The sequence below is a fragment of the Schistocerca cancellata genome, chromosome 1 (assembly GCF_023864275.1).
Source record: "Schistocerca cancellata isolate TAMUIC-IGC-003103 chromosome 1, iqSchCanc2.1, whole genome shotgun sequence".
Classification (NCBI taxonomy): Eukaryota; Metazoa; Arthropoda; class Insecta; order Orthoptera; family Acrididae; genus Schistocerca; species Schistocerca cancellata.
The window spans coordinates 791,288,751-791,303,881 of NC_064626.1; the positions used below are offsets into that span (position 1 = coordinate 791,288,751).

Sequence of the window (15,131 nt, forward strand, 5' to 3'; positions counted from 1 at the left end):
TGTCAAATTTCAAAGAACGCAAAAACCCCTAAGATTGGTCAAATTTTAGAAAAGCTCGAAATTTAGCGTGAAATTCAGTGCGAGACTTTTTTAATAGTCTCCAAACCTGGCAGAAAACCCATAGAGAATGGCTCTGAGCACTATGGGACTCAACTGCTGTGGTCATAAGTCCCCTAGAACTTAGAACTACTTAAACCTAACTAACCTAAGGACAGCACACAACACCCAGCCATCACGAGGCAGAGAAAATCCCTGACCCCGCCGGGAATCGAACCCGGGAAACCCGGGCGTGGGAAGCGAGAACGCTACCGCACGACCACGAGATGCAGGCCAAAACCCATAGAGATTCTGGTCTTACGTAAAGTATATTTCAGCGGAAACTCACAATCAGTGACTTCACAGCGCGATGACAATGGTGATGTGACGATGGCAGTGCAACTAAAGTGGAGCTACTAAAAACCGTTTTCCGGAATTCCTTCATCAAAGAAGCCAGAGTATGTATTCCGTAATTCGACTTTAGAAAAACTGCAAACATGAGTAATTTGGAAGTAGATATCCTCGGTGTAGCGAAAGACCCGCTAGGGTAGCCGGGAGCGCTAACGCGCTGCTTCCTAGACTCGGGTAGGCGCGCCGGCCCCGGATCGAATCCACCCGGCGGATTAACGACGTGGGCCGGTGTGCCGGCTAGCCTGGATATGGTTTTCAGGCGGTTTTCCACATCCCGCTAGGTAAATACCGGGCTGTTCCCCACGTTCTGCCTCAATTACACGCGTCACAGACATTTGAAGCACATCCCCACTATTTCACCGATTTACACTCGACGCAGACAATTGGGGTACACTGATTCCGTCCTGGGAGTTACGGGGTGGCGGCAGGAAGGGCATCCGGCCATCCCTAAGACTAACATTGCCACATCCGTTGTAACCACGTCGACCCTGCGACCGCTGCGGGACTATGGCGTAAGTGAAAGAAAGAAAGATCCTTGGTGTAGCGAAGCAGTTTAAATCATTTAATAATGGCAAATCCTCTGGTCCAGATTGTATACCAGTCAGGTTCCTTTCAGAGTATACTGATACAAATGCTCCATACTTAGCAATCATGTACAACCTCTCGCTCGTAGAAAGATCCGTACCTAAAGACTGGAAAGTTACACAAGTCACACAAATGCCCAAGAAAGGAAGTAATCTGCTGAATCACAGACCCATATCGCTAACGTCGATTTACAGTAGGATTTTGGCACATATACTGTGTTCGAACATTATGAGTTGTCTCGAAGAAAGCGATTTATTGACAAAGAGTCAACACACGTTCAGAAATATCATTCTGGTGAAGCGCAACTATCTATTTTTTTCTGACGATGTAATGAATGCTATCGACAGGGTATATCAAAATCATACCATATATTTAGATTTCCGGAAAGCTTTTGACACCGTTCCTTACGAGCGACTTCTGATTATTGTGTGCCTATGGACTATCATCTCAGTTATGCTAATGCATTCGTGATTTCCCGTCAGAAAGGACACAGCACGTATTAATCGACGCAAAATTATCGAGTAAAACAGGAGTGATATTAGGCGTTCTCCACGGAAGTGTTATAGGCTCTCTGCTGCTTCTGATCCACATAAACGACTTAGGGAGACAATCTGAGCAATCCTCTTAGATTGTTTGGATATTATGCTGTCATTTAATGTCTGGTAAAGCCATCAGACCAAAAAAAATTGCAAAACGGTTTAGACAAGATATCTGTATGGTGCTAAAAGTGTCAATTGACTTCGAGTCAGGAAAAGTGTGAAGTCTTCTACATGAGTACTAAAAGGCATCCTTAAATTTTGGTTGCATCATAAAACACACAAGTCTACTGGTTGAAAATTCAACTAAATACTTTAGTGATTACAATTAAGAAAAGCTGAAATCGTAACGATCACATAGATAACGTTTTGGGGAAAGCAAACCAAAGACTGCGATTTATTGGCTTAGAAAATGTATCAGGTCTACTATAGAGACTGCTTACACTACGGATTTCCGCCTTCTTCCGGAGTACGGTGTGGGATTCATACCAGACAGGATTGACGGACGACATTGGAAAAGTTCAAAGAAGGGCAGCGCGTTTTTTGTTATCGCGAAATAAGGGAGAGAGTGCCACGGATATGGTACGCAAATTGGGATGGCAATCATTAAAAGACAGGATCTACTCATGAAAATTTAATCACCAACTTTCTCCTCAGAGTATGAAAATATTGTGTTGGCGGCCACCTATATAGGGAGGAATGGTCATCATAATAAAATAACACCAGAGCTCGCATGAAAGATTTGAGTGTTCGTTCTTCCTGCGCGGTGTTCGAGAGTGGGATGTTAGAGAAATAGCTTGAATGTGGCACGAAATCATTGCATAGCAATCATGTAGATGTAGCTGTAGACTTCCGTGATGCTCTCGCGCTTGCTGTACTGAACCTATAACAAAACGCGATGTTCTTTGGATCTTCTATGTTTCTTCTATGCGCTCAAGACATCAATGTGAGTTCACCATCATGCTTCCGACAGAACTATAGCACGAGTCCGTCCTTTTGATACTGACATTTACCCTGCTGGAAGATGCTATCGATATTGGGGAAGGCATCAAGCATGAAGGGATGCAGGTGTTCCGCAATAATATTTACTTAATAAACAGCTGTCAAGGTCCAATCGATTGGTGCTACAGGTGCAAGGGTCCCATAGTTCCAGGTGATGTCCCCTATACCATAATACTGCCTCCACCGGCCTGGGTCCGTGGCGCAATGCGCTTAGAGCAGCCACTCGCCTGGATGTCAGTGTAACCAGACACGATCTTCGACATGCCGTAACAAGAAAAGTGATTCATCAAACAAAGCCACGTGTTTCCTCTAATCCACGACCCAATCTCAGTTGTCTCGTGGTCTATTCTAATATTAATTGACGATGTCATTCAGTCAACATGGGAAAAAGTGCAGGTCGTCTGCTGCAGAGTCCTATATTCAACAATGTATATCGTGTGCTCCAAAGCGGTTATCACTGCACCATCACTGTACGTTTTTAGAATTAATTTTAATACCTTCAGCTGCTGACGGCCGTTGATATATACCAACGGACAAACGGGGACAGGTGAAAATGTGTGCCCCGACCGGGAATCGAACCCTGGATTTCCTGCTTACATGGCAGACGCTCTATCCATCTGAGCCACCGGGGGCACGGAGTATAGTGCGACTGCAGGGACTATCTCGCGCACCCCTCCCGCGCGGCCTACATTGTCACCTTGTATGTCCACACACTACATTCGTAGTGTCACACCCCAACACACTCATTACTCGTGGAAGACATTCTTACCAAGTCCCGTAAGAGTTCGGGGAATATGTGTGCATCCGCATAGAAGAAGAAAAAAATGGTTCAAATGGCTCTGAGCACTATGGGACTTAACTTCTGTGGTCATCAGTCCCCTAGAACTTAGAACTACTTAAACCTAACTAAACTAAGGACATCACACACATCCATGCCCGAGGCAGGATTCGAACCTGCGACCGTAGCAGTCCCGCGGTTCCGGACTGCGCTCCTAGAACCACTAGACCACCGCGGCCGGCTTGAAGAAGAAGGTCATGGCCGGTATTGCCAGAGCAATATACTTATATAGATATGGTGTCTGTTCTTTCGGATATCTCCCACTTTCTGTGATTAGGTGTGGATGTCCAACACCTTGTCGCTTAGTCGTGATTTTACCATCCTACAAGAACTTCACTTAGGTATGACAGTAGCACGCTAATAACCGACTAGTTTCGACGTTACCGGACATGCTCGTTGCCAGGTGCCGGACCATAACAACATGCATTTGGCCAAAGTCGCTTATGTCTGTGTACTGCCCCATATGCGACCCATATCGTCGCTATAGTGATTTTCCATTCGCCTCTGCTCCGCTTGTATACTTGCCCTACTGCATCACGTGTTCGCAGAAGCAGGAAACAACATGTTCTGGCAAAACCCACTGCAAGGAAGATCAAGTGACTTTCCTGCATTCATAGTATCTACGAAGGAAACAGTTCAGATCGTTTGCGTGCGACGTTTCCTTGAATGTCTGTACATCCATCTACCAGTACACACAGCTGATGATGTTATTTCTGCTACACATTTTCCTAAGTGTTCTTGATAATCGCGGTGTATGAGTCTCTTTGGAAACCGGATAAGTAGAGTGTATAACACTGATGTCTGAATAGCCAGATAAAAGTACGGCAAACTTTCGAGGCCAACGCGGGACACATTACAAAACGATTCCGAATCTCTTCCGTTATGACTACAATGCTTCCTCCAGTAACGTAGCGCAGAGGCACAAAAGCTACAAAAACGGGCCGAAAAAGTACTTCATACCTTTGAACGCTTTACCAATCAACCTCGCAAGATAGAGGGAGACAAACGGTCTGGTTAAATGACATTACGTCTTCTGAAGACGTTGATAAACAAGAGATGGGGTCTTTGGCTAGTTGTTAATAGCTTATCGATATACAGTGTAAGAGAAGCTCTGACAGGTGCGAACCAATGTATCGAGCATTTTTTCTTGAAAGCTACACTGAAATGGCGGTATAGATCTTTATCAGAACGTATAGTTAGAAAACTACACATTGTGGTGTTTGCGACTATCATCCATTTATTCATCAGGCTTTTGTGTAAGAGATGGGTATGTAATGATGAACAAGTGATCCTGTTGATTAAATCTTGGGATAAGCAAAATCTTCAAAAAGATGCTCCAGCAAAAATCGTCACATTTCGGTCACTCTGGAGTATTTAGGCAGGAAGACTGGCGTGAGAGGTTCGGTGCTCCATGTCTACTGAGATATGTAGCCATTATCTATTCTCTGATACGTCTGGCAGAGTTTCCTGTACGCTGATAGAGTTTCCGGCTCATATTCGTGACTGTAGACCTTCTGTCACTCCCCCTGAACGTTTATGTCAAATTATTTGAAAGGAATAGTGGCGCCTCTAGCGACAACGCTCTTACCGACTGGACCAGGCAGCAGTATCTGACTGTCAATAGCTCTCAATTTTGTCACGAAGGACACAGTTTCCAGTTGTAGTTGGACACATAATTTTAAATCTGGCACAACGTATATCTATGCGCACATTCGGTGTAGGGCGAAAATTTTGTTTACAGTTGATATATCGGTCAGAGTCATCATAGTTTTCTGCTTTGTGTGAACTTCGTTGGGAGAGTCGTAGTAGCAATGTGGGCGAAAAGTATGAAAACGTCTAGATAATGATGTTTGAATACCGTCATCGAACTCTCCGTCGTCGTCGTCTTACATACGGGGATGAGGCACATGCCTGTTCCTTCTTCATAAAGTTTACGTCCATCATTTTCTTGGTCGACCTGTCTCTCCTTCCTTTCCGATCGAAGGATTTTCTTGGATGATCTTTCATCTTACACTATTTACATACTCTTTCTACCGCTCTGTGTATCCAGTTGTAACTGAATAAATTTGAAAGAGGATTACTAACATTTTCTTTTTCCTTTCTTACTACTCTTTCGAGGAGGACGTAGTTTCTTACGTTACTTTCTACAAACAGAAGACGACTACGGCTTTTCAGCCGCGCAAGGCGCGATACGCATGGTTCACATTAGCGGTAGACACCGTCAGCATCGTGTTACAGGAACCCTGACATTCTCCGGGGGTCTCTGGCGGACAGCCATTTTGCGCGCATGTCCTGCACGTGTGTGTTGCCACGATAGGGGGTTGGCGGAATGCCTTTTTTGCACGCTGCCTCACTTAACTCCGAGAGATATGTGGGCCGATTGTGCTGACAGACGTTTCACTGCTAGCTTCATACTGTTGCGAGGGCCCAATCTTTAAAAGAGCGGATCTACAATGAACCGGGCTACTCGTAGTGGGGGAATATTTGTCGTCAAGTTCGCGTAATGATTAAACACAAAAAAGCATGCAACGCACAGATCGGAAACGTGTTGACGGAGAGCATACCGTAGTCTGCAAAGCTGAAACAAATGCTGTGAAATAGCAGTCTATAGTGATACTAACATTTTTATTCGTCATCGTACAGCTGGAGGTGTGATACTAAGGCAATGTTATGCACTTACAGAGCTAGTACAAAATAGACGTGACCTTACCAGGAGACTTAAGGCAGGTAACTTGTTGTTAGTTCCAGTGGGAGGAACGTCTTTACAAGACCGATTTGGTTGACAGTAGGGGAGTATCCAACAGCCGGGGATAGGTCAACGATTTTCATGATGGAATAAAAGCTCCCTTCTAGACGAATACTATGAGAGAGAAGACGTGTCGTGCGGCCAGCTCCGTGGGGTGAGCCACTGCTTCCGTCTCAGGGTCTGTTCACCACTAAGATCACTTGTCGCAGCCAAATACCACGACTCAGTTTGAAAGTAAACTCTAAGTGGGAACAAAATCGTGGCACAATAATTTGTTCCTCTGGTCTCTGTCAGTTCAATTGTTTCCTGAGCGTTTTTCTCATCATAGCCTCGGCACAAACTCATTAAGAATATATGAGGTTTTTACCGGTATAACTGTGTTTGTAAAGTCTTTTACATGATCACCCAAGGTAAATATATTGTGTTTTTATCCCCATTTCTCTAGCAACTTTGTAGCTGATACACGTTCGCAATACTGCTGTCCAGTTCTGAAAGTAAGATTCAGTCAATGCCTCTGGTCCAGACTACTCTTATTTCCATTTCAAACTGTGCGCTAGAATACTGAGTAGCAGTAACTCTTACTATCTGAGTACTCGGCATTGTCCCAGTATGTATTTATTTCAATCTTCCATTAGTCCATCTCCTCCTTCACCTTCTCTCTGTTCATCTCTTCTACCACCTCTCTCTGTCCACCTCCTCCACTCCCATCCTTCTCATTTTCTGTCCCTGTCCTACTGTCCCCGCTCTCTATCAATTTGCTCCTCTCCACTCTGTCCATTTGCTCCTTCCTCACTCTGTCCACTTCCTCCTGTGCCATCTGATACTATCACCTCCCCCCCCTCTTTATCCATTTCAACCTCCGCCTCATTTGTCGACCTCCTTCTCCCCTTTCTGTATCCATCTACTCCCTGCCCCCCCCCCCCTCTTTCTGTCCATCTCGTACTCCTCCTCAACCTGTTCATATTCTCCTTTCTCCTGTCTGTACATTTCCCCCTGCCCTCTGTCTATCGTCTCCTCCTCACCTCTATCTGTGCTCATCTCCCCCTTCTCCTCTCACTGACTGTCCATCTCCTGCTCCCAGATACTTTCTCCTCGTTATCAACTCCATTCCTCTAGGAGGCTGGGGGTTCTTACCCCACACTATTTCTTTCCAGATTATAAAAAATACGTGTTCAAGATTTGGTTGACATCTTCGAAAGGTTTAGAATGATGTTGTTACCTGTTAAATGTATTTCACGTATATTTAACATATTTTACAGGTATTTGTACACATATTTTACCTGTCTCTCTTGCGAATTTCGCATTGCAGTTTCATTTGCACGCAGCTCAGTGTTTGTGACGTCATATCTCCTAAACTATGTGCTGTAAAATGTTGTAATTTTGCAGATACATTCGCTGCATATGCGGATACTGTCTGCGGAAGGTGTTGTATTAAAACGCCATACATGATGCATTTCTTTTCCACGAGGTATTTGACGTCATATCTTGTAAATTGTGCGTCGTATAGTGATAATTCAGCGGCATATACGGATACTCTGCGAAATATGTTGCGAACTGAGTTAGTAGTAACGAAGTAATAAATTAAAACGTCGCGAATGATGCGGCAGTTTTTCATGCACCTCAGTGTTTGAAGTCACATCTCCTGAACTATTTGACATACAATGATATAATTTTCTTGGAAAATACTGTGGTATATGTGAATGCTGCCTGCAAAATGTGTCGAGCATACAATTAGTAGTAATGATCTAAAATGTCATGCTTCATGCGGCAGTTTTACTGCATGAACAGCGGAAGTGTATTAAGCGAAAAACTTCTTTCCTTTCATCGTTTTGTGGGGGTTGTCGACGAGAAAAAGTTTCATAAGGATTCGAAATTATATATAAACTTTGTTGCAAGTGTCTAAGTGCTCGCATTCTCAAATACTGGATGACTAAAGGACGGGTATGCATGCATTGTGAGCTACGCTCGTTTTTTCCCCTTTACCTCCTTCCCTTGATTGGTAGATGGTTCTTACCACCACAGCGATGATTTTCCAATAGTAAGTTGGTTGAAATAGGTCCAGTGGTTTATGTGAACACGTGGAGAATATACAGGGTGGTCTATTGATAGTGACCGGGCCAAATATCTCACGAAATAGGCGTCAAACGAAAAAACTACAAAGAACGAAACTCGTCTAGCTTGAAGAAGGAAACAAGATGGCGTTACGGTTGGCCCGCTAGATAGCGCTGCCATAGGTCAAACGGATATCAACTGCGTTTTTTTTAAATAATAATTTTTATTACATATTCGTGTAGTACGTAAAGAAGTATGAATGTTTTAGTTGGACCACTTTTTTCGCTTTGCGGTAGATGGCGCAGTAATAGTCACAAACGTATAAGTACGTGTTATTACGCAACATTCTGCCAGTGCGGATGGTATTTGCTCCGTGATACATTACCCGTGTTGAAATGGACCGTTTACCAATTGCGGAAAAGGTCGATATCCTGTTGATGTATGGCTATTGTGATCAAAATGCCCAACGGGCGTGTGCTATGTATACTGCTCGGTATCCTGGACGACATCATCCAAGTGTCCGGACCGCACGCCGGATATTTACGTTACTTAAGGAAACAAGAAGTTTTCAGCCACATGTGAAACGTCAACCATGACCTGTAACAAATGATGATGCCCAAGTAGGTGTTTTAGCTGCTGTCGTGGCTAATCAGCACCTCAGTAGCAGACAAATTGCGCGAGAATCGGGAATCTCAAAAACGTCGGTGTTGAGAATGCTACATCAACATCGACTGCACCCGTACCATATTTCTATGCACCAGGAATTGCATGGCGACGACTTTGAACGTCGTGCACAGTTCTGCCACCGGGCACAAGAGAAATTACGGGACGATAACAGTTTTTTTGCACGCGTTCTATTTAGCGACGAAGCGTCATTCACCAACAGCGGTAACGTAAACCGGCATTATATGCACTACTGGGCAACGGAAAATCCACGATGGCAGTGACAAGTGGAACATCAGCGACCTTGGCGGGTTAATGTATGGTGTGGAATTATGGGAGGAAGGATAATTGACCCCCATTTTATCGATGGCAATCTAAATGGTGCAATGTATACTGATTTCCTACGTAATGTTCTACCGATGTTACTACAACATGTTTCACTGCATGACAGAATGGGGATGTACTTACAACATGATGGATGTCCGGCACATAGCTCGCGTGCGGTTGAAGCGCTATTGAATAGCATATTTCATGACAGGTGGTTTGGTCGTCGAAGCACCATACCATGGACCGAACGTTCACCGGATCTGAAGTCCCTGGATTTCTTTCTGTGTGGAAAGTTGAAGGATATTTGCTATCGTGATCCACCGATAACGCCTGACAACATGCGTCAGCGCATTGTCAATGCATGTGCAAACATTACGGAAGGCGAACTACTCGCTGTTGAGAGGAATGTCATTACACGTATTGCCAAATGCATTGAGGTTGCCGGACATCATTTTGAGTATTTATTACATTAATGTGATATTTACAGGTAATCACGCTTAACAGCATGCGTTCTCAGAAATGATAAGTTCACAAAGGTACGTGTATCGCATTGGAACAACCGAAATAAAATGTTCAAACGTACCTAAGTTCTGTATTTTAATTTAAGAAACCTACATGTTACGAACTGTTCGTCTAAAATTGTGAGCCATATGTTTGCGACTATTACAGCGCCATCTATCACAAAGCAAAAAAAGTGGTCCAACTAAAACATTCATATTTCTTTACGTAGTAAACGAATATGTAATAAAAATGGGGGTTTCTATTTAAAAAAAAAAAACGCAGTTGATATCCGTTTGACCTGTGGCAGCGCCATCTAACGGACCAACCATAGCGCCATCTGGTTTCCCCATTCAAGCTAGACAAGTAGAACTCTTTGTAGTTCTTTCGTTTGACGCTTATTTCGTGAGATATTTGGCCCGGTCCCGATCAATGGACCGCGTTATATTCACCAATGAGTGTCGCATATAACTTTTTTGATGTGTGTATAATATATATATATATCAAAAAGGTTCTGCATCACTCCGGTTCCCAGAACGCCTGAAGATAAACGTTGTTGTGGATATTGTATCACAGACACAGTCCCTTTGACTGCTCAGAGATGTCACTAGACCCACCCCAAGATGTAAACAACCATGCATGAGCAGCGCCTATTAGACGGAGGGGGTCCGACATCCGATCAGTTCAAGTCATAAAGAGGTACACGGCTTGTGGTGTCTGTAATTCAACCATGTCTAGATGGTCAATACCGCAGTTCGACCGTGTCCGCATTGTTACTATGTGCCAGGAAGGGCTCCCAACAAGGGAAGTGTCCAGACGTCTGGAGTGAACCAATGCGATGTTGTTTGGACATGTAGGAGATACAGAGGGACAGGAACTGTCGATGACATGCCTCGCTCAGGCCGCCCAAGGGCTACTGCTGCAGTGGATGACCAATACCTACGTATTACGCCTCGGAGGAACCCTCACAGCAACGCCACCACGTTGAATAATGTTTTTCGTGCAGACACAGGATGTCATGTTACGACTCAAACTGTGCACAATAGGCTGCATGATACGCAACTTCATTCCCGACTTACATGGCGAGGTCCATCTTTGCAACCACGACACCATGCAGCGCGGTGCAGATGTGCTCAACAACATGCCAAATGGACTGCACAGGATTGGCATCAACGTTCTCTTCACCGATGAGTGTCGCATATGACTTCAAGCACACAATCGACGGCAACCCGTTCAGGGTGAACGCCTTAGACATAATGTCCAGCGAGCGCAACAAGGTGGACGTGGCATTATGTGGGCCCGACGTACGCCGCTGGTGGTCATGGAAGGCGCCGTAACGGCTATATGTCTTCATGGACGACAATTCGCGACTCCATCATGCACATCTTGTGAATGATTTTCTTCAGGATAACGACCTCGCTCGACTAGAGTTGCCTACATATTCTCCAGACAAGAACCCCATTGAATATGCCTGAGGCAGATTGAAAAGGGCTGTTTATGGACGACGTGACGGCGGCGGTGGTCTCGCGGTTCTAGGCGCTCAGTCCGGTACCGCGCGACTGCTACGGTCGCAGGTTCGAATCCTGCCTCGGGCATGGATGTGTGTGATGTCCTTAGGTTAGTTAGGTTTAAGTAGTTCTAAGTTCTAGGGGACTGATGACCGCAGCTGTTAAGTCCCATGGTGCTCAGAGCCATTTGAACCATTTTATGGACGACGTGACCCATCAACCACTCTGAGGGATCTACGCCGAATCGCCGTTGAGGAGTGGAACAATCTGGACCAATAGTGCCTTGATGAACTTGTGGATAGTATGCCAAGACGAATGCAGGGATGCGTCAATGCACGAGGACGTGATACTGTGTATTAGAGGTACCGGTATGTACAGCAATCTGGACGACCACCTCTCAATTTCTCGCTGTATGGTGGTACGACATGCAATGTGTGGTTTTCATGAGCAATAAAAAGGGCGGAAATGATGTTTATGTTGATCTCTATTCCAATGTTCTGTACAGGTTATGGAACTCTCGGAACCTAGGTGATGCAAAACTTTGTTTTGGTATGTGTATATATACGTACTTCTATATTTATGAAATGTATGGATTTCAGCTAGCAAAAGCTCCAATGATCTCAGGTGGAGACCGACAGAGTAGTTCAGGGTATCGTCATAAGTAGTTGACTACCCACCATGACTAAAATGTAGGATTGAAGTCTCGAATACCTATTACATGTTATACGAGTGGTAAACCTGTGGTGGTCAAATGTAGCTTATTAACGTTTTACTAATTTGATGGTGTGGTCGTAGGGATTCCTTTGAAGCGTACTGATAGTGGGATCTTAACAAATGATAGTTCTTGGTGAGAAGTGGAAGTCTTCGTTTATAGATTTTCTGAAGAGAATACAGCACTTAAGGTCCTCGCGTGCTGTCACACGCCAAGACAAGGTAGGATCGGCTATGTACTTGCGTACAAAATTATTTCTATTGGTATCCCTCATATATGAAGAGACGATACATTAGGCAGAAGGCGGTGCAACCTATACTGTAATATTAAGCCCCTGTCTATCTCTGTTTGTACATTGCTACCACTGTCAACAGAATTTGGAGACTGTATGTTTTTAAGCTTGCATTAAAATTGGAGCACCATGAAGACATCAGGCAACAAATGTCGAACTGGCATGATGTGTAGAGCATACTTCGATATTCAAATGATTAGCTATTCAGCGTAACCGCCCAAGGTAGGTTGGGGTTAAGACAACTGATTTCTGTACACAGGGTGCACATGAACTCTACCGGAAAAAAATTCTGAAGTTGTTCAGGGATACTTTCTCAGTATTTAGGTGTTAGAAATCAGTGGCCTCCGACATCTCTTCACATAGCAATAGTGTAATTACGATTTGTGTGCTTTGTTACCATAATTACCTTTGATAATGTGAAAATATCCCCAGAAAAGTCAAAAAGTCTGAAAACTGCATGAACTAAACAACCTGAAGCGAATCACGTACGCTTTTATCACAGTCTAGTCAGTCTGTCCTCTCAGTGTACAGTACAGAAAGTAACAAACGCTGAACTCAAATCTCAAATATTAAAGGGTACAGCAACTAGTCGCAAACGATTTTTATTGCAGATCTTCATTTCGGTCACTGTGTGGCCATTTTAGTATTAAAACAGGTACATAAACAGTTACAATAAGGTGGCATGCCTGCCTTATTAAATGTACAGTCGCATAAGCTTTAAATATTAGTCAGCCATAAAATAACTACCATTAAACCCACTTTTATATGCACATAGTCCCAGCTGGATTGTTTATGTCTGAGGCTGAGTTCACATTGAGGCCGCTTTTTACAGTCACAACATAGCTAGATTCAGTGTAGGTCACACCAATATACCCCGCCCTCCTTACGTGTATGATGCATTGATAACATTTAATGTATTTCTCACATTATTACACGATGTAGTTGGCAGTTCGCTAGTTTCAATACCAAACTGGATAAAATGTAATGGATTTGTAGGAAAAACTCTTAAGAGACGGACGTTTTAAAGCAGAAGGTTTCTTGGCCTTTCGACGTACTGCTGACAGTGCGACGCCCACTAGCACCATCCTTCTCTGGTCTAATTCCTTTAACCACACTTAGCACATAGCACGGTTTTAATAACTATTTTATTAGCTTAAGTGCCTGAAAAACACGTTTTGTATTTTTAAATTATGTTCAGTTGTACAACATGCAACGATAACTGATGCCACTGGCTAGTTCACACAGCTACCCCCAAGTGTAACCGTTAACCATTACCCGCTGGTTTTTGTTACATCCACCTTTTTTGTTTTTCGTACATAAGTTTTTTTAAGTGAAAAAATAATAAATAAAATGATACAACTTGCGAACTGTAAAATAAACTTAATACGCGTTGTCTACGCATCATACATGTAAAGAGGTGCTTTAGTTTGGCATGACGTACATTGAAGCCAGCTGTGTTGCAGCTGCAGACAGCGACCTCACTGTGAACTTTGCCTCTAACATGGGTAGTCCAGTTAGGACTAAATGCACATACAAGTCGTTACAATGTTTTAACATACATTTACTGGTACGTATTTTATGACTGATTTACATTTACAGGTTTTTCAATTTTACATATGATAAGGCACGCATGTTACCTTGTCGTAATTGGTTCTGTACATGTTCTTAGCGCTGAACATGACCGCTCAGTGACGGAAACCTAGGTACGCAGTAAACATAATTTGCGACTGATTGCTGTACCCTTTACTACTTGAAACGAATGCAGTCGGTGGGCACCGCTATTACTAGATGGAATCAAACCTGATAAAGTGGAGAACTGTTTCCTCCCAGGTATTGTTCTAGACGTCTGCTACTGTGATCATGGCAGAGCGTACAGCGACGCAACATAGACTGTTTAACGCAATCAAGATTCGCAGGCCTACCGTACTAACGGGGTGGCTACAATTAAAGTGCAACTGCTCACAGGGATCCGATGCGGGATGTAATTATCATATGGCAGCAAAACGTCGCAAAATTTCAAATGCATTAATGCGGAACAGATTTATGCTGTGAAATCTGACGATGTGACTGCAAGAATGACACACAGTAATGTTTCCTTAGATAATGGATTAGACATGGTACGTAGGCAGAAAAGATCAAACAAGTGAGAAAGGCCTAATGTTCAATGTCTTATGAACCGCGGTAAACAGAATTTGTTCAATACTAGCATGGGGGGCGTCGATGAGACGCTGCTTTCCGTAAATGATGTGATGCACTGGTCGCACCAGTTCCAATGGGATCTCACAAGCGAACCTCCCCATCGCATCCCCCTCAGATTTAGTTACAAGTTGGCACAGTGGATAGGCCTCGAAAAACTGAACACAGATCAGTCGAGAAAACAGGAAGAAGTTGTGTGGAACTAGGAAAAAGTAAGCAAAATACACAAACTGAGTAGTCCATGCGCAACATATGCAACATCAAGGACAAGGTAAGCCCAGGAGCGCCATGGTCCCGTGGTTAGCGTGAGCAGCTGCGGACTGAGGGGTCCTTGGTTCAAGTCTTCCCACAAGTGAAAAGTTTAATTTTTTTATTTTTACACTATCATTTTGCGAACCTGCACAGGTACACAGAGCAGTATTGTTTACGTGATCGTGTGTCAATTATCGAAGTTGAGGCACTCACACATAATAAACTTCGCTCTCCAAAATTCCAGGACATTTTCAGATTTGCTTGGACATATGCAGGATTTGACGGTCTACACACGGAAAAACTTGAAAACGTTAAAAAAAAATGTTTTGATAGAGCACAGGAGAAACTGTGCGACTGTGACTGTTGCATTCATTTGTTGCAGTTTATGTGACAAACTCTTATGTTTTCATCACTTTTTTGGGAGTGATTATCACATCCACAAGAATACCTAAATCGGGCAAGGTAGAAGAATCTTTT

The 15,131-nt window shown here is 43.7% G+C and overlaps 1 non-coding gene across 1 annotated transcript; it reads right to left on the reverse strand.

Moving 5' to 3' along the window:
• Positions 1-3,128: 3,128 nt before the first annotated feature.
• Trnat-ugu (transfer RNA threonine (anticodon UGU)) lies at positions 3,129-3,203 on the reverse strand. The gene has a single exon. It is a non-coding gene; the product is annotated as a tRNA-Thr (tRNA).
• Between the last annotated feature and the right edge of the window lie 11,928 nt (positions 3,204-15,131).